The sequence below is a fragment of the Orcinus orca genome, chromosome 5 (genome assembly GCF_937001465.1).
Source record: "Orcinus orca chromosome 5, mOrcOrc1.1, whole genome shotgun sequence".
NCBI lineage: Eukaryota > Metazoa > Chordata > Mammalia > Artiodactyla > Delphinidae > Orcinus > Orcinus orca.
This window is the reverse complement of record NC_064563.1, coordinates 45,954,329-45,980,121: the sequence shown is the minus strand read 5'-3', so window position 1 is coordinate 45,980,121 and position 25,793 is coordinate 45,954,329. Positions and strand designations below refer to the sequence as shown.

General features: G+C 39.3%; 1 long non-coding RNA gene across 1 annotated transcript in view; it reads right to left on the bottom strand.

Annotated features, from left to right (window-relative positions):
• LOC117197477 (uncharacterized) overlaps positions 1-20,887 on the bottom strand; it is a 72,583-nt gene extending 51,696 nt beyond the window's left edge. The window contains exons 1-2 of the long non-coding RNA XR_004478123.2: positions 20,709-20,887; positions 12,583-12,787 (exon numbers count right to left, since the gene is read on the bottom strand). This is a non-coding gene — a long non-coding RNA (uncharacterized LOC117197477). The remainder of the gene's footprint in view (positions 1-12,582; positions 12,788-20,708) is intronic.
• Between the last annotated feature and the right edge of the window lie 4,906 nt (positions 20,888-25,793).

Sequence of the window (25,793 nt, the reverse complement as noted above, 5' to 3'; positions counted from 1 at the left end):
AATGATAGTAAAGATGATCCAAAATCTTGGAAGTAGAATGGACCAAATGCAAGAAACATTTAACAAGGATCTAGAAGAACTAAAGATGAAAAAAACAATGATGAACAACACAATAAATGAAATTAAAAATACTCTGGATGGGATCAATAGCAGAATAACTGAGGCAGAAGAACAGATAAGTGACCTGGAAGATAAAATAGTGGAAATAACTACTGCAGAGCAGAATAAAGAAAAAAGAATGAAAAGAACTGAGGACAGTCTCAGAGACCTCTGGGACAACATTAAACACACCAACATTCGAATTATAGGGGTTGCAGAAGAAGAAAAGAAAAAGAAAGGGACTGAGAAGATATTTGAAAAGATTATAGTTGAAAACTTCCCTAATATGGGAAAGGAAATAGTTAATCAAGTTGAGGAAGCACAGAGAGTCCGATACAGGATAAATCCAAGGAGAAATACGCCAAGAAACATATTAATCAAACTGTCAAAAATTAAATACAAAGAAAACATATTAAAAGCAAGGGAAAACAACAAATAATAAACAAGGGAATCCCCATAAGGTTAACAGCTGATCTTTCAGCAGAAATTATGCAAGCCAGAAGTGACTGGAAGGACATATTTAAAGTAATGAAAGGGAAAAACCTGCAACCAAGATTACTCTACCCAGCAAGGATCTCATTCAGATTTGATGGAGAAATTAAAACCTTTACAGACAAGCAAAAGCTGAGAGAGTTCAGCACCACCAAACCAGCTTTACAACAACTGCTAAAGGAACTTCTCTAGGCAGGAAGCACAAGCGAAGGAAAAGACCTACAATAACGAACTGAAAAAAATTAAGAAAATGTGAATAGGAACATACATATCGATAATTACCTTAAATGTAAATGGATTAAATGCTCCCACAAAAAGACACTGATTGGCTGAATGGATACACAAACAAGACCCATATATTTGCTGTCTACAAGAGACCCACTTCAGACCTAGGGACACATACAGACTGAAAGTAAGGGGATGGAAAAAGATATTTCATGCAAATGGAAACCAAAAGAAAGCTGGAGTAGCAATTCTCATATCAGACAAAATAGACTTTAAAATAAAGACTATTAGAAGAGACAAAGAAGGACACTACATAATGATCAAGGGATCGATCCAAGAAGAAGATATAACAATCGTAAATATTTATGCACCCAACATAGGAGCACCTCAATACATAAGGCAAATACTAACAGGCATAAAAGGGGAAATCGACATTAACACATTCATAGTAAGGGACTTTAACACCCCACTTTCACCAATGGACAGATCATCCAAAATGAAAATAAATAAGGAAACACAAGCTTTAAATGATACATTAAACAACAATGGACTTAATTGATATTTATAGGACATTCCATCCAAAAGCAACAGAATACACATTTTTCTCAAGTGCTCATGGAACATTGTCCAGGAGAGATCATATCTTGGGTCACAAGTCAAGCCTTGGTAAATTTAAGAAAATTGAAATTGTTTCAGGTATCTTTTCTGACCACAATGCTATGAGACTAGATATCAATTACAGGAAAAGATCTATAAAAAAATACAAACACATGGAGGCTAAACAATACACTACTTAATAACGAAGTGATCACTGAAGAAATCAAAGAGGAAATAAAAGAATACCTAGAAACAAATGACAATGGAGACACAACGACCCAAAATCTGTGGGATGCAGCAAAAGCCGTTCTAAGGGGGAAGTTTATAGCAATAAAATCCTACCTTAAGAAACAGGAAACATCTCGAATAAACAACCTAAGCTTGCACCTAAAGCAATTAGAGAAAGAAGAACAAAGAAACCCCGAAGTTAGCAGAAGGAAAGAAATCATAAAGATCAGATCAGAAATAGATGAAAAAGAAATGAAGGTAACAATAGCAAAGATCAATAAAACTAAAAGGTGTTTCTTTGAGAAGATAAACAAAATTGATAAACCATTAGCCAGACTCATCAAGAAAAAAAGGGAGAAGACTCAGATCAATAGAATTAGAAATGAAAAAGGAGAAGTAACAACTGACACTGCAGAAATACAAAAGATCATGAGAGTTTACTACAAGCAACTCGATGCCAATAAAATGGAAAACCTGGAAGAAATGGACAAATTCTTAGAAACGCACCACCTGCCAATACTGAATCAGGAAGAAATAGAAAATATGAACAGACCAATCACAAGCACTGAAATTGAAACTGTGATTAAAAATCTTCCAACAAGGGCTTCCCTGGTGGCGCAGTGGTTGAGAGTCTGCCTGCCAATGCAGGGGGCACAGGTTCGTGCCCCGGTCCGGGAAGATCCCACATGCTACGGAGTCGCTGGGCCCGTGAGCCATGGCCGCTGAGCCTGCGCATCCGGAGCCTGTGGTCCGCAACAGGAAAGGCCGCAGCAGTGAGAGACCCACGTACCACAAAAAAAAAAAAAAAAAAAAAAGCTTCCAACAAACAAAAGCCCAGGACCAGATGGCTTCACAGGTGAATTCTATCAAACATTTAGAGAAGAGCTAACACCTATCCTTCTAAAACTCTTCCAAAATATAGCAGAGGGAGAAACACTCCCAAACTCATTCTCTGAGGCCACCATCACCTTGATACCAAAACCAGACAAGGATGTCACAAAGAAAGAAAACTACAGGCCAATATCACTGATGAACATACATGCAAAAATCCTCAACCAAATACTAGCAAACAGAATCCAACAGCACATTAAAAGGATCATACACCATGATCACGTGGGATTTATTCCAGGAATGTAACGATTCTTCAATATATGCAAAACAATCAATGTGATAAACCATATTAACAAGCTGAAGGAGAAAAACCATATGATCATCTCAATAGATGCAGAGAAAGCTTTCAAAAAAATTCAACACACATTTATGATAAAAACCCTGCAGAAAGTAGGCATAGAGGGAACTTTCCTCAACATAATAAAGGCCAATATATGACAAACCCACAGCCAACATCATCCTCAATGGTGAAAAACTGAAACCATTTCCACTAAGATCAGGAATAAGACAAGGTTGCCCACTCTCACCACTCTTATTCAACATACTTTTGGAAGTTTTAGCCACAGCAATCAGAGAAGAAAAGGAAATAAAAGGAATCCAAATTGGAAAAGAAGAAGTAAAGCTGTCACTGTTTGCAGATGACATAATACTATACATAGAGAATCCTAAGGATGCTACCAGAAAACTACTAGAGCTAATCAATGAATTTGGTAAAGTTGCAGGATACAAAATTAATGCACAGAAATCTCTGGCATTCCTATACACTAATGATGAAAAATCTGAGAGTGAAATCATGAAAACACTCCCATTTACCATTGCAACAAAAAGAATAAAATATCTAGGAATAAACCTATCTAAAGAGACAAAAGACCTGTATGCAGAAAATTATAAGACAATGATGAAAGAAATTAAAGATGATACAAATAGATGGAGAGATATACCATGTTCTTGGATTGGAAGAATCAACATTGTGAAAATGACTCTACTACCCAAAGCAATCTACAGATTCAGTGCAATCCCTATTAAACTACCACTGGTATTTTTCACAAAACTAGAACAAAAAATTTCACAATTTGTATGGAAACACAAAACACCCTGAATAGCCAAAGCAATCTTGAGAACGAAAAACGGAGCTGGAGGTATCAGGCTCCCTGACTTCAGACTATACTACAAAGCTACAGTAATCAAGACAGTATGGTAGTGGCACAAAAACAGAAAGATAGGGCTTCCCTGGTGGCGCAGTGGTTGAGAGTCCACCTGCTGATGCAGGGGACACGGGTTCATGCCTCAGTCTGGGAAGATCCCACATGCCGCAGAGCGGCTGGGCCCATGAGCCATGGCCGCTGAGCCTGCGCGTCCGGGGCCTGTGCTCTGCAACGGGAGAGGCTACAACAGTGAGAGACCCGCATACCGTAGAAAAAAAAACAAAAAAGAAAGATAGATCAATGGAACAGGATAGAAAGCCCAGAGATAAACCCATGCACATATGGTCACCTTATCTTTGATAAAGGAGGCAAGAATATACAGTTGAGAAAGGACAGCCTTTTCAATAAGTGGTGCTGGGAAAACTGGACAGGTGCATGTAAAAGTATGAGATTAGATCACTCTCTAACACCATATACAAAAATAAGCTCAAAATGGATTAAAGACCTAAATGTAAGGCCAGAAACTATCAAACTCTTAGAGGAAAACATAGGCAGAACACTCTATGACATAAATCACAGCAAGATCCTTTTTGACCCACCTCGTACAGAAAGGGAAATAAAAACAAAAATAAACAAGTAGGACCTAATGAAACTTCAAAGCTTTTGCACAGTAAAGGAAACCATAAACAAGACCAAAAGACAGCTCTCAGAATGGGAGAAAATATTTGCAAATGAAGCAACTGACAAAGGATTAATCTCCAAAATTTATAAGCAGCTCATGCAGCTCAATAACAAAAAAACAAACAACCCAATCCAAAAATGGGCAGAAGACCTAAATAGACATTTCTCCAAAGAAGACATACAGACTGCCAACAAACACATGAAAGAGTGCTCAACTTCATTAATCATTAGAGAAATGCAAATCAAAACTACAATGAGATATCATCTCACACCAGTCAGAATGGCCATCATCAAAAAATCTAGAAACAATAAATGCTGGAGAGGGTGTGGAGAAAAGGGAACCCTCTTGCACTGTTGGTGGGAATGTCAATTGATACAGCCATTGTGGAGAACAGTATGGAGGTTCCTTAGAAAGCTACAAATAGAACTATCATATGACCCAGCAATCCCACTACTGGGCATATACCCTGAGAAAACCATAATTCAAAAAGAGTCATGTACCAAAATGTTCATTGCAGCTTTATTTACAATAGCCTGGAGATGGAAACGACCTAAGTGTCCATCATCGGATGAATGGATAAAGAAGATGTGGCACATATATACAATAGAATATTACTCAGCCATAAAAAGAAATGAAATTGAGCTATTTGTAATGAGGTGGATAGACCTAGAGTCTGTCATACAGAGTGAAGTAAGTTAGAAAGAGAAAGACAAATACCGTATGCTAACACATATATATGGAATTTAAGGAAAAAAATGTCATGAAGAACCTAGGGGTAAGACAGGAATAAAGACACAGACCTACTAGAGGATGGACTTGAGGATATGGGGAGGGGGAAGGGTAAGCTGTGACAAAGCGAGAGAGAGGCATGGACATATATACACTACCAAATGTAAGGTAGCTAGCTAGTGGGAAGCCCCTGCATAGCACAGGGAGATCAGCTAGTTGCTTTGTGACCGCCTGGAGGGGTGGGATAGGGAGGGTGGGAGGGAGGGAGACGCAAGAGGGAAGAGATATGGGCACATATGTATAACTGATTCACTTTGTTATAAAGCAGAAACTAACACACCATTGTAAAGCAATTATACCCCAATAAAGATGTAAAAAAAAAAAAATTCTCTGTTGACTTGTCTTACTCCCTCATGAGACTAAAGATAAATTGTTCCAGCCGTGTAGTAGGCGCTCAACAAATGTTTCTTACATGAATACACTTATTTAATTCATGATAAGGGATATTTCTCAAACACCTGTTATGTGCCAGATAGTTTTCTACGTGGAGATATAGCACTTTACAAGGCAGGCAAAACCCCTTCTTTCTTGGAGCTTATATTAAAATAAAGGAAGGAGACAATAAATAAGTGTATATTAAAGTTTCAGGTGTGATAAGGTATGTGAAGAAAATCAAAGCAGAGTGAATGGGTGAATGAATGAAGAACTCGGATCTAGGAATCAGGCCATTCAAACTGCTGCCATAGAAGCCAATCTTACTGCTATCAATTCAAACTTGAAATTACATGGATTTATTTTTTAATTTGTATACATTTTACAAATATTTATTGATTGCCTTCTAGATGCCAGCCATTGCTCTAGGTCTGGGATACAGCAGGGAACAGAGCAATTATTTAGTTAGTTAGTTAGTTTTGGCTGCATTGGGTCTTCGTTGCTGCTTGCGGACTTTTCTCTAGTTGCGGTGATTGGGGGCTACTCTTCGTTGCGGTGTGCAGGCTTGTCATTGCAGTGGCTTCTCTTTGTTTCTGAGCACGGACTGCAGGCACACGGGTTTCAGTAGTTGTGGCATGTGGGCTCAGTAGTTGTGGCTCGTGGGCTCTAGAGCACAGGCTCAGTAGTTATGGTGCACGGGCTTAGTTGCTCCGCAGCATGTGGGATCTTCCCAGACCAGGGATCGAATCTGTGTCCCCTGCATTGGCAGGCGGATTCTTAACCACCACGCCACCAGGGAAGTCCCCCAGAGCAATTTTTATTAGGAATTTTACTCCTGTCCTTGCAGAGCTTACATGTGAGTGTTAGCAAGTAAATATATAATATTATCAGAGGCTGGGAAGTGCTTTGAGGAAAATAAAGCAAATTAAAAGGCAAAAAATTCTTGAGTGTAAACTAGACTAAGAGCAGGCAGACCTGGGTGTGAGACCTGGGAACCTCACTTATGGTTGTATGGCTTTAACCAAGGTTTTAATCTCCTCAGGTCTCCGATTCTTCATTTGTACAATTAATGCCTCTCTGAAAGTATGGTCATGCTACTCCAGCAGGATGATGGACTCTATAAAGTATTACGAATATCACTTTTAACTATTTTCTCATATAACTTGTCTTCTAAGATTGCCAGGAAAGTTAACTAGATCATTAGTGATCTAGTTATGATGATCTAGTTATGATGAAGAAGCACTCATTATATCTAAATGCAACATGAAATTACAGAATTTTCAGATTCTTGTAGTATGTTCACATTATGTAACTATTTATATAATGTGACTTAATTAAGATGTTTTCAATCTTAGTATTTCTTAAAAGAGCTATCATTTCTGACCACTAACAGTATCTAGACTTCCTATATCATTCAGATTAAAGGTTTTTTGTTGCAATATGCATATATCCTTTGTCAAATTGACTTTAATTCCTGATTCTAGACATTAAACAGATTGTTCTTTTCATAATTTTATGATTTAAAAGAGCTCCTATCATTTTTAATTTAGATAAGCATAGTTCAAAGGAAGTTTAAATTCAAAGAGGCTGGGGTCCGAGCCTCCCGGATGTCTGGGACAGGCCCGACAGGGATACCTGTTTTTTGTTGGTGACTAAAACAATGGGGAGGATTTGATCTGGCGGGACAGTTACCCAAAAGGGGACTTAAGTTTTCACTATGATCCCTCACTGGAGTTTTATACTATATATTATTATATACATATACGGATTACAATATAATTACATATACAAAGCTACATTTGTGTATGTAATGGGTAATATAAAGCATTTTAAAGTGTAAGTTTGTACTATACGAGTCTTTCAGGAAACAGTATAAGCATACATAAAAAAAAACAATTCACAAGATTAGGCAGCATGTGACAACTGACATACAGGTGGCACAGACAATAGAAGATGGAAGGACTTCAGAGAAGGAAGGGTAGTTTACTAAATTTGACAATAAGGAAAGGCTTTGCAGATGGCTAGGGATTTGAGTTAAGGACATATGATTCAGAGATGGCTGAAGAGGATGAAGACATTTCCAGGAAGGTATGGGAAAGGCCCTGAGATGGTACCCACAGAAGGATGTTTGAAATCAAAACAATGTAGCAGTAACTGAGGGCAGATCTGAAGTAAAGGCTTTATACAGGAATATATTTGGAATAATTTAGGTGGAAAGAAAAGTCAGGAAAAATGTGGAAGGCCTTGAATGATTTCATCCCTGATACACTGTTGGTGGGAGTAGTAAATTTATACAGCTTTCTAGTGAGCAGTTTGGCAATATTTCTCAAAATGCATATAACCTTTGATTTAACAATCCCACTTCTAGGAATTTATTTTAAGGATATAATCAGAGAAGATCTCAAAAATATGCATAAAAGGATGTTTACTGTAGCATTATTTATAATATAAAAATAAAACTATCTCACATACCAAATTGGTAATAACAGTGTCTCCACCTATGGAATCCAATGCAACAATGCAAGCTGGCTTTTCAGGATTACTAAGGAGATGGAAAGACAATGTAAATATGAAGTGAAGAAAGCAAATCATAAAATGTCTTTATACAATATGATTCTGCAGGGGCAGAAAACTTTTCCCTTCTTCCCTTCCAGTTTCTTTGCCTGGCCTAATAATTAACTTGACATAAGATAGATTAACAGGAGAAAAACAAATTTAATTTCATAAGTACAGGAGCCCAATAAAATATGTAAGACTCAAAGAAGTGACCAAAGCAGGCAGCTTTTATACCTGCTTGACAAGGAAACAATAAATTTGTAAAGAATTGACAAGACAAAGGAGTTTGGGCCTGGAGTAGTAAATTAGTGAAGAAGTAACAAGGTTTGTTTATATAGCCGTCTCAGCCCTAAATTCCCTGTCTCTGGTGATAAGGATGCCTTCTAGCCTCCTGGTACCAGGAGGGTTCCTTTCACATAGGATATTTATTTCCTGCTTTCAGGGGTACAAAGGAGGGTCAGAGTGTTCTTGCACCAGCTGTTTCTTAGGTAACTTTAATCCAAAGTAATTAATACACCAAAATGGCATATTTGGGGGTAGCATATTCTACTTTCCTTCAATTCAAAATTTTTAAAGGTTGTATAAGGTGGGCAAGGAATACACCAAAATGTTAACTGTGGTAAATGGGTGCTTTTTTTTTTTTTAAACAATCAATGTTTACCTGTCCTGTGCTCCATCCCCTCAGGGCCAATCTGATAAACTGTGATAAGTGGTGGAGGACACTCAGTGCAGTGCAGTATAGTGCGGACAGCTGCCTCTCCCAGGGACGATGGCTCTCTTACAAACAGAGGCTTCCTGAAATCAGTGCCTGAAGTCCAAGGCTCAGCGGAAGGCTTGCAGTGCAGATGTTTTAAAGGGAAGTAAGCTTTCAGTTTCTCAGATCACACCAAGTAAGAACAGGGGCTTCAGTTAGTGTTTACTTAGATGCCAGGCATTGTGCTAGTGTTTCTCATAGATGGTCTCATTTAAACCCCCAACAGTCTAATAAGTTAGGTACCAGTATTCTCATTGTATATATGAAGAAACTGAGGTACAGAGAGGTTAAATAATTTCCTCAAGGACACACAACCAGCAAGAGATGGAACCAGGATCCAAATGTAGATAATGACTCCAGAGTCCATACTGACCACTACACTCACCCACCCATTTTAATGGAAGACAGAAAAAAAAAAATCCATCCTATACATCTCCTCATCCTAGGGTCACCTGCTGCAATGTCCTTGGTGGTGGAGTTAGGCAGCATATGATCCAATAGAAAAATTCTGGATGGGGCCTGTGGGAGCCCTCTGGTACTGGGTCTGGCACCTACGAGCTTTGTAACTTTGGGCAAGTCATAATGCCTCCAAGCCTTGACTTTCGTACGCATATAAGGCAAATAATATTCCTTGACCTGCAGGCCTCCCAGGATGGCTATGAAGATCAAAGGAGACAAAACACAAGAAAGTCCTGTGAAAACTGTCTAGTGCCATACAAGTAAAAGGTATTATTAGTCATAATACTAGCATGGAACTCTCAGAGTCTTAAGATTGGACACCAGATTGCTCTGAGAAGCTCCTCCAAGGGTCATTCTCAAGGAGTATACCACATGACAACACAGACATTTGCTCCAGCTGTGGCCTGACAATCGTGATGTGCTACTTGGAACAAAGCACCTGATTTGCACCACAGTGCAACGCACTGTGTAGTAACACCTATCCATGGCTAACGGACAGAGGTGAGCTGAATAATGTCATTCACACAATCCAAGTCCTGGCCTGGAAAGCCATTCAGAGAACTTACTCTGAGATTCAGGCCTAGTAAGGTCTTTCTTGATTCACAAGGCAGAACATAAGAGGCAAACAATTGATGGTGCCCACCACAGACCAGGCCCCTGCCTGTGCTAGGCCCCTTAAAAACATCTTCTCTAAGCCTCAGAGCATACCCGCTATTATCTGCATTTTACAGTTAAGAAAGTTGAGGCTCAGAGAGGTTAATGGGCTTGCCTACCAGAGAGCTAAAGGGCTAAAGAGAAAATTAAGGTATACTGACACAATTTTGTTCCTCCATTTCTGTTCCAGTAAAGATATCTAAACTCTTTTTTGGTTCAGTCCCTCCAAAATGAAGATAATTAATAAATCAAATTATCTCCTGGATTTCTCTTGACATGTTAGGTGAGTAAAACTGACATTTATCCAAAATATTTTATTATAATATATATCAATATTTTGAGACCAATGTATGGCTGCCAGACTCTTATAAAAATCATGTGAATTTAATAGAAAGTAGTTTTGTCTAACTTTTTTCTCAAATAACAGGGAAAGGCTTTTGATTTTTAACTGAGAGAAATGAAAGGAATATTTACAACAAATATGGCCCATTCTTAATCTCAGTAATAAACTCATGTAATTCTATAAGTTTGTTTAACACATAAACAAATTGCTCCCAAAATGAGCAGACAGTTCACAAAGGAAGAAATATAAATTTTTATCAAACATATGGAAGCTCACGAATAATGAAGTAAATTCAAAGTAAAACAATGATATCCCACATTTCATATGTTGAATAAGTAGAGATTTTTAACTTTTTAATATTTAATGTTGTTAAGTGTGCATTCTCATGAACTGCTGGTAGAACTGCATATCAGCACCTTTCTAGAAAGTGACTTGGTAATGTGTATAAAGATCCTTCAACAATATGCTCTTTTTTAAAAATTTTTTTTTCTTTTTTTTTTATTTTGGGCTGCGTTGGGTCTTTGTTGCTGTGTGTGGTTTTCTCTAGTTGCGGCGAGTGGGGGCTACTCTTTTGCTGCGGTGAGCAGGCTTCTCATTGCAGTGGCTTCTCTTGTTGCAGAGCACGGGCTCTAGGTGCGCGGGCTTCAGTAGTTGTGGCACGTAGGCTCTACAGTGCAGGCTCAGGAGTTGTGGCGCTCGGGCTTAGTTGCTCCGTGGCATGTGGGATCTTCCCGGACTAGGGCTGGAACCCGTGTCCCCTGCGTTGGCAGGCAGATTCTTAACCACGGCGCCACCAGGGAAGTCCCCAATATGCTCTTTGACTATGGTAGATTAAATATGGCCACAAATTCCTTGTCACTTCCCCCGCCTCTGGAATCTGACCTGTGACTACTTTGACCGAGAGCGCATGGTGGAAGAGACTCTGTGCCAGTTCCAGGCCTAACCTTTAAGAGGACTGGCAGGCTTCCACCTCCTCCCTCTCTGAACCCAGTGGAGACGCCCACCTTGGAGGGGAACTGAGGCCCCAGCCAACAGCCAGCACCAACTTGTCAGTCATGTGAAAGTTACCTCGGAAGTGGATCCTCTAGCCCCAGCCAAGCCACCCCAGCCAGCTAACACGTGAAGCAAAGACAAATTGTCCCCAAATTGCAAGCAAGTGAATGATTGCTGTTTTAAGTTTTAAGTGACTAGGTTTTAAGTTTGGAGGACATGTTACACAGAATATTGACCTGATATTGATCCAATAATTTTGCTTCTAGAAATGTATCCTCAGGCACTAATCAGGAATGCAGACAAAGGCTTACACCCAAACATTTCTTGCAGAGAAGTTTCGAGGAATGTTAATGTCTAAATTAGGAAAAATGATCATGTAGGTCGCAGTATAACCAGTATGAAAGTAATTCAAATGTTAGCAATATGGTAGAGTACTTATGATAGACTTTTAGGTGGAAAAAGTCATAAAAAGAACTATGAATATAAAAAGGAAAAAAATTAAAAGTTAATAGTGGTTATTTCTGGGCAATAGAATAATGAGTGATTTTATTCTGACCTTCACATTTTTGTGATAATTGCACAAAATAGAAAAAATAAATCTTAAAAATGAGAAAACTATTAACTTGTAAAATCTGTCCAGAGATAAACAAATAAATAAAGCTCCCTTTTAACTATAGCTTCAAACTTTTTCATAAAACCATTTTACCAAGGCATTCAGCAATATTGATGTTGAATCATCTGCTATTTCTCATAATTGACAGGCTGATAAGCAGTTACACTGCAATTTTAAAAGTCAGCAGGAGGAATAAAGATGCAGGCGTAGAGAATTGACTTGAGGACACAGGGAGGGGGAAGGGTAAGCTGGGACGAAATGAGAGAGTGGTATGGACATATATGCACTACCAAATGTAAAATAGATAGCTAGTGGGAAGCAGCCACATAGCACAGGGAGATTAGCTCAGTGCTTTGTGTCCACCTAGAGGGGTGGGATAGGGAGGGTGGGAGGGAGACGCAAGACCGGGGAGACATGGGGATATATGTTTATGTATAGCTCATTCACTTTGTTATACAGCAGAAACTAACACATCACTGTAAAGCAATTATACTCCAATAAAGATGTTAAAAATAAATAAATAAATAAAAGTCAGCAGGAGACAGACTTATTAGCAAAGGGCTTTGATAATCCATAAACTGGATGTAAAAAATCCTGAATAATTAAGCAGTTCTAATGATGTGGCAGAAAGCAAAATAACTGAAGAAAAAGCTTCAAAAAATCAGATTAACATCACTGAAAATCCGTTACCTGCCAGGAAAGTTCCTAGAGCCATGCCACTTAATCCTCTCAATAGCCTCGTGAGGTAGGTGTTATTCCCATTGTACAGATGAGGACGCGGTGGCCTTGATGGAACTTCCTACAGCCTCCAAATGCAGAGCCGAGAGTTGGGTTCAACGCACATGTTTTTTCCACAGTACCGGGCCATTCCACTCCAAGGTCAGGGTTCAACATTCTTACAGGATGAAAAAAAAAAAATTAAACATATAAGCTTTTTGAAAAAGCTTTTCTTTCATTCTAACACAATTCATTAAAATATATTTAACTGAACTTTGTGAGCTTCTTTTGCAGGATCATTTTCTTCTTGCATAACTTGAAGTAATCCTTAAAAAGTCAATGCCAATGCTGTAAGAAGCCTAGACTATTCTTGAGCAATTAGAAGGTGTTGCGGGGAGGAGGACAGGCTGACAAAGCAGAGGTACTTGTCCTCTCTCTCACAGCATCTCTGAGAAACCCTGTCTTTAGCGTGACTGAGTCTTTTAGTAAGTTGGAAGCTGGCTGTGCTTGTTGGTTTTATTCACTCTTCATACCTGTTTTATTCTGTTTCCAGTAGGCCATATCCATTTTGGGAGCCAAGATGGGAGGGATCAGTACCACAGAGAAGCCCCACAGGGCATCTGGCAGGATAATGTGGAGAGCCAGACTTCAACCAAGCCCAGGGGTTTTTGTTTGTTTTTAAAGACAGTGGTTTGTTTTTAAAGACAGTAGTTTGTTCTGTTTGTTGTTAAAGAAGAGTAACTAATGATAATACAGCTAAGATTTCCATAGTGTTTATATGCATCAGCTCTGTGCTGTGTACTTTGTGAACATTATCCTACTTAATCCTCACGACTCTAGGAGGTAGGCACTATTTTTACCTTCATTTTACAGATGAAGATGTGAGGTCTCAGACCCCAGATAGGTGGTGGTCAGGGTATGAATTGTTTGTCCCATCTCAGTCTATGCTCCTAACTGCCACATGAACTGTAGTAGTCAGGCTGGAGTTTCAAAGAGAAGCCTGCTTCTGTCCCTTTCTGTCAGTTCCTGCGGGAGCCCCGAGTATTAGCAAAAGGAGAAGGGCCATAGCCAGGAGAATGGAGAAATGGGAATCCTAGTCGCGCAAGGCCAAGCTGCAGGGTGGCTCTTCCCAGAGCCAGGGCTGCTTGCCACCTAGTTCCAAACTTCTAAGGACTCTGAGTCTTCTTTTAAATGTACTTCTATTCATTCATCATTCCCTATATCTAAAGGGATATAAGGGAGTTTACAATGATAGACAAAATATAACATGAAGTAAGAAAGAAAAATAAGAGTGGTAAGTATTCAATGGCTGATATAAAATCATGATCAGTAATCATCACAGATCACAGTGTTCAGTAGATTGAAATAAACCAGTGGCTCAAGACAAGCACAACTAATGCCAATATTAAGATCAGTAAAATATTTCCTCCTGAAAGCAAAGGGGCACAGTGCAGTGTGATGAGCAGTGCCCCCTGCATCTCCAAATGATTAAACACCAGGCAGCAAAGCGCAGTGGTTGAGCACACAGACTCTGGAGCCAGACTGGCTGGGTTCCACCACTTTCTAGCTGAGTAATCTTGGGCAAGTTATTTAAGCTGTTTGTGCCTCAGTTTCTTCATCTATAAATCGGGACTGGGGAAATATGGAAGACTGAATGAGATAATGGATATAAAGCCTTCAGAACAGTGTGGGTCATGCAGGAAGCACTGTGTCTGTGTGCTGTTATCATCAGCCTGGTTTGGAATATAATAGACACTTCCTACCTCAGGACCCCTGTCCTCACTGCTCCCTCTGCCTGGGACAAATTTTGCCCCCATTATACAGATGGCTCACTCCTTTCTCTCCTTCAAACCTTTGCTCTAATGTCACTTTCTCAGTGAGGTCTTTCCAGACAACACTATTTAAAACTGAAATGCTTTCCCTACTTGTCTCCATCAAACCAGCAAGCTACATCTCCTTCCCCAATTCAATTCTCTCCTTCTCATGAGCTCTTCTCATGCTCAGATAACCAATTACTTCATTTCCTCTGTTTTTTGTCTATCTTCCATCACTAAATGAGGGCAGGTTTCTGTTTTATTCACTGAACAATTACCAACACCTACAACAGAGCATGACAGAGAACAGACACCCAATAAACCCATGATGAACGAACTAACCAACACATTCATCATTGTACAACTGCAGGGTCCTTTTGAAACACCTGTAAGGGCAAGTCAGTCAGTCAAAAAGAGAATCTGTAAATTGTCTGGACTTTTCAATCTTCTGATAATAATTTGAGAAAGACTTTGAAAGGCTTACAAAATTTTATAGTGACAAAGGTTACTCCACTGAAATTTTAGGTGATGTGTACTGTTTTATACTCTTGGAGTGAGTTTAGAATTAGTAACTAAGAGTCACTTCCAGAAGAGGAACAGCTAGAGGGAATTGTCAAAATGCAGAGTAAGAATAAAGCATTACTGGAATTAAGTCATCACTCTGTCAGTTCTTAATGGAGCCAGTCCAAATAAATCATAGGTTTTACTATCCAGTTCTCTCCTGACAGCAAAGCAAGGACAGGAAAGCTGGTTATTAATGAGACATCGTATTTCATGCCTCAGAGGAACTCAAAATTCTGAATTTCCTAAGACAAAGGCAAGTGTTGAGTGCAGAACTTGGGGAGAGACATCAAGACATATGGGGCTCCCACTTAGTACTAAGACTTACATGACTGCACAGGCCTAAGTGGTGACTGGCCGTCTTTCAGTCACTGAAGGGCAATCTAGCAGAACGGAAAACATGCCACAGACAGGGCAACAGAAGGCAACAAGGTGAGTCAAGCTCCAGGTGAAGCTGGGAAACTCTCCCAGTCCCAAAGGCAGATTGATCCATGTCATCCACATGTGGTAGAAAGCCAACCTCAAAGGAGCAGCCATTTCTATACACCACTCTTCGGTCAAACAAAAGAGTTTGGGCGTACTCTTAACTTTCCGATGGCTGAAGTACGAGAGCCAGGAATAATTCCATGAGATATTCTTCATAAGGTTTTCAGAAAAAGAAAGTTGATTGACTAGGCTGCAATTCTGGCCATTCTGTTGTTGTCCTTACCTGTTGTCATGGAAATTGTGGCCTGAACACAGATCTCACTGAGGTTCCCAACTGAGAGAACTGTGTGGCATGGACTGCTGGCTGTGAATGAGGCTGTGCTTGTCTCTTGTTACCCTTTTTGGTTTAAAGTCTATTTTGTCTGATATAAGTATAATATACCCCTGCTCTCTTTTCTTTTCCACTTGCATGAAATGTTTTTTTCCATCTCTTCACTTTGAGCCTATGTGTATCCTTAAGGCTGATGTGAGTCTCTTATAGGCAGCATATAGTTGGGTCTTGTTTTTTAATCTATCCAGCCCCTCTGCCTTTTGATTGTTGAATTCAATCCATTTACATTTAGAGTAATTATTGACAATTAAGGACATACTAATGTCATCTTATTAATTGCTTTCTGGATGTTTTGTAGTTCCATTGTTCCCTTTTTCCTCTCTTTCTGCCTAAATTTGTGAATTGGTGATTTTCCATGGTGGTATATTCTGATTCCCCTCTCTTTATTTTTTGTGAATCTACTAAAGGTTTTTGCTTTTGGGGTTACCATGAGGCTTACCTAAAACATCTTATAGCTCAAACAGTCCATTTTAAGTTGATAGCAACTTAACTCCAATCACATGTAAAAGCCCCACCCTTTTACTCCTCCCCCTTTTTTGTTTTTGATGTCACAGTTACCTCTTTTTGTATTGTGTATTTGTTAACAAATTAAGGTACCTATAGTTATTTTTAATACTCTTGTTCTTTAACTTTTACACTACACTTAAGTGGCTAACACACCATCATATTACAGGTATTAGAGTATTCTGAATTTAACTATAAACTTACCTTTACCAGTATATTCTATACTTTCTTTTTTTTAATTGAATTATAATTGACATACAATATTATGTTAGTTTCAGGTGTACAACATAGTGATTTGATGTTTAAATGATTACCATGATAAGTCTAGTTACCATCTGTCACCATACAGAGTTATTATAATATTATTGACTATATTCCCTATGTTGTATATTATATCCCTATGATTTATTTATTTTCTAGCTGGAAGTTTGTACCTATTAATCGCCTTCACTTACTTCACTCCTCTTCCCCACCCGCTTCCCTCTGGCAGCCATCAGTTTGTTCTCTGTATCTATGAGTCTTTTTTTTTTTTTTGGCTATGCCACATGGCTTGCAGCATCTCAGTTCCCCAACCAGGGATTGCACCCGGGCCACAGCAGTGAAAGCCCAGAATCCTAACCACTTGGCCACCAGGGAACTCCCTCTATGAGTCTTTTTTGTTTTGCTTTGTTTGTTCATTTGTGTTGTTTTTTAAATTCTACATATGAGTGAAATTATATGGTATTTGTCTTTGTCTCACTTCACTTAGCATAATACCCTCTAGGTCCAACCATGTTGTCACAAATGGCAAGATTTCATTCTTTTTTATGGCAGAGTATATATAGATAGGTATATACCTATATATGAATATTGCTCATTAATAGACATATGGATATATATATACCACATCTTCTTTTTCCATTCATCTATCCGTGAGAGTTTAGGTTGCTTCCATGTCTAGGCTGTTGTAAATAATGCCATAATGAACATAGAAGTTTATACAATTTTTTAAATTAGTGTTTTCATTTTCTGCAGATAAATACCCAGGAGTAGAATTGCTGGATTGTATGGTAGCAGGCATATTGTATGGTATGAATTTTTTGAGGAATCTCCATACAGTTTCCCATAGCGGCTGCACCAAATGTGTTTGTTGGCCATCTGCATGTCTTCTTTGGAAAAATGTTTATTCAGATCCTCTGCCCATTTTTAAAATTGTATTGTCTGTTTTTTTGATGTTGAGTTTTTTATATATTTCAGATACATATCAAATACATTATTTGCTAGTATCTTCTCCCATTCCATAGGTTGCCTTTTCATTTTGTTGATAGTTTCCTTACTATTACTGTAGCTTTGTAGTATAGTTTGAAATCAAGGAGGGTGATACCTCCAGCTTTGTTCTTCCTCAAGATATATTTGTCTGTTCAGGGCCTTTCATGTTTCCATATAAATTTTAGAATTGTTTGTTCTAATTCTGTGAAAAGTGCCACTGGTATTTTGATAGGGATTACACTGAATCTGTAGATTGCCTTGGGTAGTATGGTAATTTTAACAATATTAATTCTTCCAATCCAGGAGCATGGGTTATCTTTCCATTTGTTTGTGTCATCTTCAATTTCTTTCATCAGTGTCTTACAGTTTTTTTGAGTATAGGCCTTTTACCTCCTTGGTTAGATTTATTACTAGGTATTTTATTCTTTTTGATGCAATTGTAAATGGGATTGTTCTCTTAATTTCTCTTTCTGATAGTGTTGTTAGTACATAGAAATGCAACAGATTTCTCTATATTAATTTCATATCTTACAACTTTACTGAATACCTTGATGAGTTCTAATATCTTTGTGATGGCATCTTTAGGATTTTCTATGTATAGTATCATGTCATCTGCAAGCAGTGACAGTTTTATTTATTCCTTTCCAATTTGGATGCCCTTTCTTTCTTTTTCTCATCTGATTGCTGTGACTAGGACTTCCAATACTATGTTGAATAAAAGTGGCTATAGTGGAATCTTTGCCTTGTTCCTGATTTTAGAAGAAATGCTTTCAGCTTTTCACCTTTGAGTATGATGTTAGCTGTGGGTTTGTCAGATATGGCCTTTATTATGTTGAGGTATGTTCTCTCTATACCCACTTTGTTCAAAGTTTTTATCATAAATGGATGTTGAATTTTGTCAGAAGCTTTTTCTGCATCTATTGAGATAATCATAAGGCTTTATTCTTCAGTTTGTTAATGTGGTGTATCATATTTATTGATTTGCAGATATTAAACCATCCTTGCATCTCTGGGATAAACCCCACTTGATCATGGTTTATGATCCTTTTAATGTATGGTCAACTTCAGTTTGCTAGTATTTTGTTGAGAATTTTTGCATCTATGACCATCAGTGATATTGACCTGTAATTTTATTTTTTTATAGTGTCTTTGTCTAGTTTTGGTATCTGGGTAATGCTGGTCTTGTAAAATAAGTCTGGAAGCATTCCTTCCTCTGCAAGTTTTTGGACTAATTTGAGAAGGATAGATGTTAACTCTTTTTTAAATGTTTGGTAGAATTCACCCGTGAAGCAATCTAGTCCTGGACTTTTTTTTGTTGGGAGTTCTCATTGCGGTTTTGATTTGCATTTCCCTGATGATTAGTAATGCTGAGCATCTTTTTATGTGTTTGTTAACCATCTGTATGTCTTCTTTGGAAAAATATCTCTTCAGCTCCTCTGCCCATTTTTTAATCAGGTTGTTTCTTTTTTAGATATTGAGCTGTCTGAGCTCTTTATATATTTTGGATATCAACCCCTTACCAGATACATCATTTGCAAGTATCTTCTCCCATTCAGTCAGCTGCCTTTTCATTTTATTGATGGTTTCCTTCACTGTGCAAAAGCTTTTTAGCTTGATGTAGTCCCACTTGTTTATTTTTGCTGTTCTTACACTTGCCTGTGGAGACATGCAAAAAAAAAAAAAATTGCTAAAACTGACGTCAAAGAGCTTATAAGCCTTTGTTTTCTTCTAGGATTTTTGGTTTCAGGTCTTACATTTAAGTCTTTAATCTATTTTGAGTTTATTTTTTATATCATTTAAGAGTGTGTTGTATATTTTTTAGGTTACTAATTAGCATCCTTACATTTCTGCTGGAAGAACTCCTTTCAGCATTTCTTGTAAGGTATTTTTAGTAGTGTTGAACTCTCTCAGTTTTTGCTTTTCTGGGAAAGTCATTATCTCTCCTTCATTTCTAAAATATAACTTTGCCAGATACAGTATTCTTGGTTGGCAGTGTTTTTTCTCTTAGCACTTTGAACGTATCATCCCACTCTCTTCTGATGTAAGGTTTACACTGAGAAATCCACTGGTAGCCTTATGGGGGTTCCCTTGTAATTTCCAAGCTTCTTTTCTCTTACTGCTTTTAAGATTCTCCCTTTGTCTTTAAATTTTAACAGTTTTAGTATAATGTGTCTTGAAGAGAATTTCTTAAAGCTGAGTTTGTTTGGTGACCTATGAGATCCATAAACTTGGATATCCAAATCTCTGTCCAAATTTGAGAAGTTCTCAGCTGTTATTTCCTTAAATAAGCTTTCTGCCCCTTTCTCTTCCTCTCTTGCTATTGGAACTCCAATAATTCACAAAGTATTTTTTTCCATGGTATCCCATAAATCACATAGGCTTCCTTCATTCTTTTTCATTCTTTTTCCTTTGTTCTCTGACTGGATACCTTCAAAGTTCCTATCTTCTAACTCATAGATTTTTCCTTTGGCTTGATCCATTCTGATGTTGATGCTCTCCATTTCATTTTTCATTTCATTCCTTGTATTCTTCAGCTCCAGAATTTTTATTCATTTCTTTATGATTTCTGTCTCTTTGTTAAACTTTTCATTTTGTTTATGTATTGTTTTCCTGATTTTTTTGAACTGTATTTTCTTGTAGCCCATTAAGTTTCCTTAAAACAACTATTTTGAAATCTTTATCATGTAAAGTACAGATTTTCACGTCTTTGAGATCAATTACTGGAAAATAATTATAATCCTTTGGTGATGTCCTGTTTCCTAGATTTTTTCATGTCCTTGAAGTTTTGTGTTGCCATCTTCTCATTTGAAGTAACAGTCTCTTCCTTTAGTCTTTATTAACCTCCTTTGAGAAAGAAATACCTTCCACCAGCCCTGCTAGTGATTCTGAGGCTTTCTACCTGCTCCATGCTTCTTGCTCCCTCTTGTGGAAGAATTCCTAATTTATAGGCATACATTGAAGATATCGCAGGTTCAGTTCTAAACCACCACAATAAAGTGAATACCGCAATAAAGTCACATGATGTTTTTGGTTTCCCAATGCATATAAAAGTTATGTCTACACTATACTGTAGTCTAGTAAGTGTCCAATAGCATTATGTCTAAAAAATGTACATATCTTAATTAAAAAATACTTTGTTGCCAAAAAATACTAACCATCATCTGAGGCTTCAGCAAGTTGCATTTTTTTTTGCTGGTGGAGGGTCTTGCCTCGATGTTGATGGCTGCTGACTCGTCAGGCAGGTGGTTGCTGAAGTGTGGGGTGGCTGTGGCGATTTCCTAAAATAAGACAGGAATGAAGTTTGCCACGTCAATTCCTGCTTTTACAAATGATTCTCTGTAGCACACAATGCTGTTTGATAGCATTTTACCCACAATAGAACTTTTTCTAAAATTGGAATCAATCCTCTCAAACCCTGCCGTTGCTTTATCAACTAAGTCTATGTAATATATGTAATATTCTAAATCCTTTGTTGTCATTTCAACAATCGATTAAGTTCACTATCTTATATGGGCACAGTTTGTGGCACCCCAAAACAATTACAATAGTAACATCAAAGATCACTGATCATAGATCACCATGACAAATATAATTATAATGAAAAAGTTTGAAATATTGTGAGAATTACCAAAATGTGACACAGAGACACAAAGTGAGCAAATGTGGTTGGAAAAATGGTACCAATAGACTTGCTCAACACAGGGTTGCCACAAACCTTCAATTTATAAAGAACAGAATAATCTGCAAATTGCAGTAAAGCCATGCACAATAAAATAAGATATATATACACTACCAAACGTAAAATAGATAGCTAGTGGGAAGCAGCCGCATAGCACAGGGAGATCAGCTCAGTGCTTTGTGTCCACCTAGAGGGGTGGGGTAGGGAGGGTGGGAGGGAGACGCAAGAGGGAGGAGATATGGGGATATGTGTATATGTATAGCTGACTCACTTTGTTATAAAGCAGAAACTAACACACCATTGTAAAGCAATTACACTCCAATAAAGATGTTTAAAAAAAAAAGATATGCCTGTATACCTTCTCTTGATTTTGCAACAAACCAGGCTGAGTACTGATGGCCTCCTTTTTGTTTTTACAGAAGTAGCACTAAAACTCAAGTTTGTAGGTTCTCCCTGGTCCGCAGATTCAGGTCGATTTTCTGTACATGCTCACTAGCCATTTGCCAAAGCTCACTCTTGCTGCCACCAGTGGGAGCATGCACAGGGAGCCACCACAGTAGGCCGGGGGTGGCGGGGGGGAATGAAGCACACAGAACACTGGGGGTACCCATAGGCCAGTTGGGGGGATCTGCTGGCAAGGTGCCCCCAGCAGCTCATGGGCAAGCTTCTTGATGGAGTCTGTGACACAGGAGAATCTGTGTCCCTTTGAGGCCTTCCAAGAGTCCAATCTGGTGCCCTCCCAGTCTTCCCCTGCACCTGCCCAGTCATGCAGCTCACAACTCAGTACCCTGGATGGGTGAGAGAAATGAGCCTCGAGAGTGTCCCACACAATGGGGAATCCAGGTGCTCATTCACACACTCTCATTACCCCCACTGGATAAATCACAGGCTGAGAAGATCTGTCTTGGCCCTAAGCAGTGCCGTCTTGGGGATGGGGTGATGCAGGTAGTCAAATTGTTCCTCTTACCCACTCCATTGCATCCAAACTCATATGTTTTTGTTTCAGTGGTGTGCTAGGATTTTTCCACTGGAAATTTTGACTTCCCCAAAGGCTCTCTTGCTCATGGATGACTAAGACAGTGTTTTCCAGGGGCTCCTGGACTGTAGCCAAGAGGGACTGGAGCCGGTTCACAGGTCATTGCAGGGTCCAGAGCCAGGACCAAGGTCCAGTTGCCTATTATCTGTCACATGAGTGGGCAAGACTCTTCCTGGACCCCTTGACCTATGAGGCTGGATCCCACAGCTCCCACAAAGGCACTTGTGTCCCTGGATGGATGCCAAATTGTTGTTGTTGGGGGAAGGCCACAAATGAGTGATGTCTTATTCAGCCATATGGCTGACATCACTCCCCAAACAGCTCAGCCCTGTATCTTTCAGCAAACTGAGAAATTCATGAATGGAAAAATGTGGACATCCCAGCTTTATTTACCACAAGATTCTTGGATCCATCAACTACCTAACTCTTAACCTCCAGCTCCATTCCTGTAATTCCCAGATTTATTCCTGTCCAATATTGCCTCTAAACTTTGAACACTGTCCCCCACTGTCCATCCCATGCTTGTCCTTTGGATCTGAAATGGACTTGGCTTCTCTGATTTGACCCCCTCCGTATTTCCTGGCTCATCCACCCTGAGTATCTACTCCAGGAGATCAAGCCTAGGCTCCCAGACCAAACTAGTCATTATCCAGATGCTTATCTGACATCTGCTTGGGAAGAAGTGGCAAACAGTACGTGATGGTTGGACATGCTACAATAATCATGAGTATAGTCAGGAGGGCACAATTCTGCCATGCTGTCTGTTTCTTCTACCACCACCAGCAGCAGCACTTTTCCATGTCCTGGGTATGTGAGAAGGAGTGGTCTGGCTCAGCTCACCACCACCAGAAGCAACAACTGATTTATCACTAAACTGAGAGACCAAGGCATGAAAGTAGAGAAGACTATAAGCTCCCTAGAGGTAAGAATTATGTGTCTTATTCATAATTGCCTCTTCAGGGCATGCCAGTGTCTAATATGTGAGTAGGTTCTCAACAAATTTGTTGAAATAATTAATTAGGAAAAGAGTGGTACTGTCTTTGATCTCCATCTTATTGTCCTTTAAAGGAATTTAAGTCAATAAACATGTATTGTTCCAATCACAGTGCAAGACCTTGCAAATATATGAATAGATGAAATGAGTTACATGTAATCTTTTCTCTCAAGAAGTTTACAGCTCCCTTTAAGCATAAAGGCAGACACATTTTAGACGCCTGTGTGTTGTTTCACTAGAGTTACAGATAAATAACTACGAGCACAGATAGCACTTTATGGAGTAATTTATTCTGTTAAAGTTGGAAGCCTACAGGGGAAAAAAAGTGACATTTGAGCTGGGCCTTGAAATAGGAAGCAGTATCTCAGGGGAACTTATAATGACAAGAATGAAATTGACCACACAGTGAGGACTCTGTGAAGAACAGCCCAGCCTGAGACCAGAGTGAGTTCAGGGCTGCTAGTGCCCCTCTGGCAGACAGAGCTAACTGTTTGACAGAAGTCTCTATCACAGGAAGCCTAGGACGTACTGGAGATGTCCTAGAAGAACCCTGAGGACATATATTGGGAACTTATGACAACCACAGCTCTCCACCGAGATCAGCCAGTGGTCCATGCAGCTCAGCCTGGAAGATGCCTCAGGACTCTCTTCAGTTCTAAGGCTCCCTCAGAGGGTTTCTGGGTTCTTCTGGGCTGGCCCTGCAGATCCAAGTCTGATGAGGTGGGTCAGAGCCAAGATGGAGAAGTCTGGGACTCAAGAGACGACCTGGAACCACTCGAGCCTCTAAGAGTATAGCTAGCTTTCTGTGCTCACCTCCAGCAGGAATCTCCTGTGCAATTTCCCCAGCTCCTGAGGTCATCAAAACACAGAGCCTCCCTGAAGACTCAGACTAGTCTGAACATATGGGTGTAGACATAAAATGGGGGATACCCTTTTACCTGCAGTCAACTATAGGAAATAGGCTGGAGCCCAGATACTGAAGCCCATGTGGGAAGAAGAAGTCCATGATCCGTAAAAATGATGTGGGGATGTATTAAAACCAGAAGTTTGTCTCTCTTGACTATTTAGAAGACAAAATAGCAACTTCACTGAGCAAGAAGCTAGTTACACAAAATTAGAGGAAGTGAGACCCCTAGTAGCACTGAATGCAGGTGACCTAAAGACCCTAAAGAAACACCCCAGGATGAATCAGGATATTCATATATTCCCCTGAAACGTCATCAGGGCTCCAGCTGCAGCACTGCTACTTATTGTTTGCCTGATGTTTCTGTTACTTAAATAAGTGTTATCAATAGAATGTTATAACAGAAAATACATTTGCTAAGGAAAAATGAGCCTCACTGAAATTATTTGCATTATGAACTAGATTAACGAGTAATGACAATATCTTAATTGGTACAGAGTTTCAGTTTTTAAGATACTTTCCCACTCATCATTGTATATGGTGCTAATAATCCCTGATGAAGTAGGCAGGTAAGACACTAACAGAGAGGTTAACTGCACCTCCCATGGTTCCACAGTAAAACAGGAGGCAAGCCCAAGGCGGCTAATTCCCAGTTCTGTGGTTTCCTAATCCTGGCCAAATATGGCCACCAGGAATACCACTGTGATCCACTCATTTTATTTAGCCATTTCCAGATTTCATCTGTCAGATGCTTTCCATGTGAGTTGCTCAGGTGACGAATTGCTCTGTAGCTGACTGTTCAGCATTCAGAGCACCTTAGTTCTTAATACCTATTACACACTTTACGAAAAGTGTTCATAGTAGTGTTTGAAACAAAATAATTCTCATCTATCTTTTCTTTATGATGCATGTTACCTTTGGCATGTAGTAAAAGGAATGTAAAACTAGCTTTATATCAGGCTTTTAAATATCTAAAATCACAATTTGGATAACTATTTTAAGGTAGATAAGATGTGCTGCTAAGTTCTGAGGAAAATTTCATCACAACTGAGACTTTAAAGTCTCCACATATTCCCTTTATTTCGTTTTTAATTAATAATAATAATTAATATATTTATTTATGGCTGCATCAGGTCTTTGTTGCTGCATGCAAGCTTTCTCCAGTTGCGGCGAGCAGGGGTTACTCTTCGTTGTGGTGCGTGGGCTTCTCACTGCAGTAGCTTCTCTTGTTGCGGAGCATGGGTTCTAGGCATGTGGGCTTCAGTAGTTGTGGCTAGCAGGCTCCAGAGCTCAGGCTCAGTAGTTGTGGCGCACAGGCGTCACTGCTCCCCGGCATGTGGGATCTTCCTGGACCAGGGCTTGAACCCGTGTCCCCTGCATTGGCAGGTGGATTCTTAACCACTGCGCCACCAGGGAAGCCCCTCCCTTATTTTAAACTCTGAATTCAGGAACCAGGAAGGATGCCAGTGAAGTCTTTTACCTGTTTGCCATTGTATGGAAAGTGCCCAGGGCCCAACCCTGAGCAAGCAGGCACTCCCTCGGTGCACACCCACTGGTCCCCCGTCTTTCCCAGGCTGGTCCACTGCACCTCACCTCTAGTCACGCACATGCTACCACCTCAAGACAG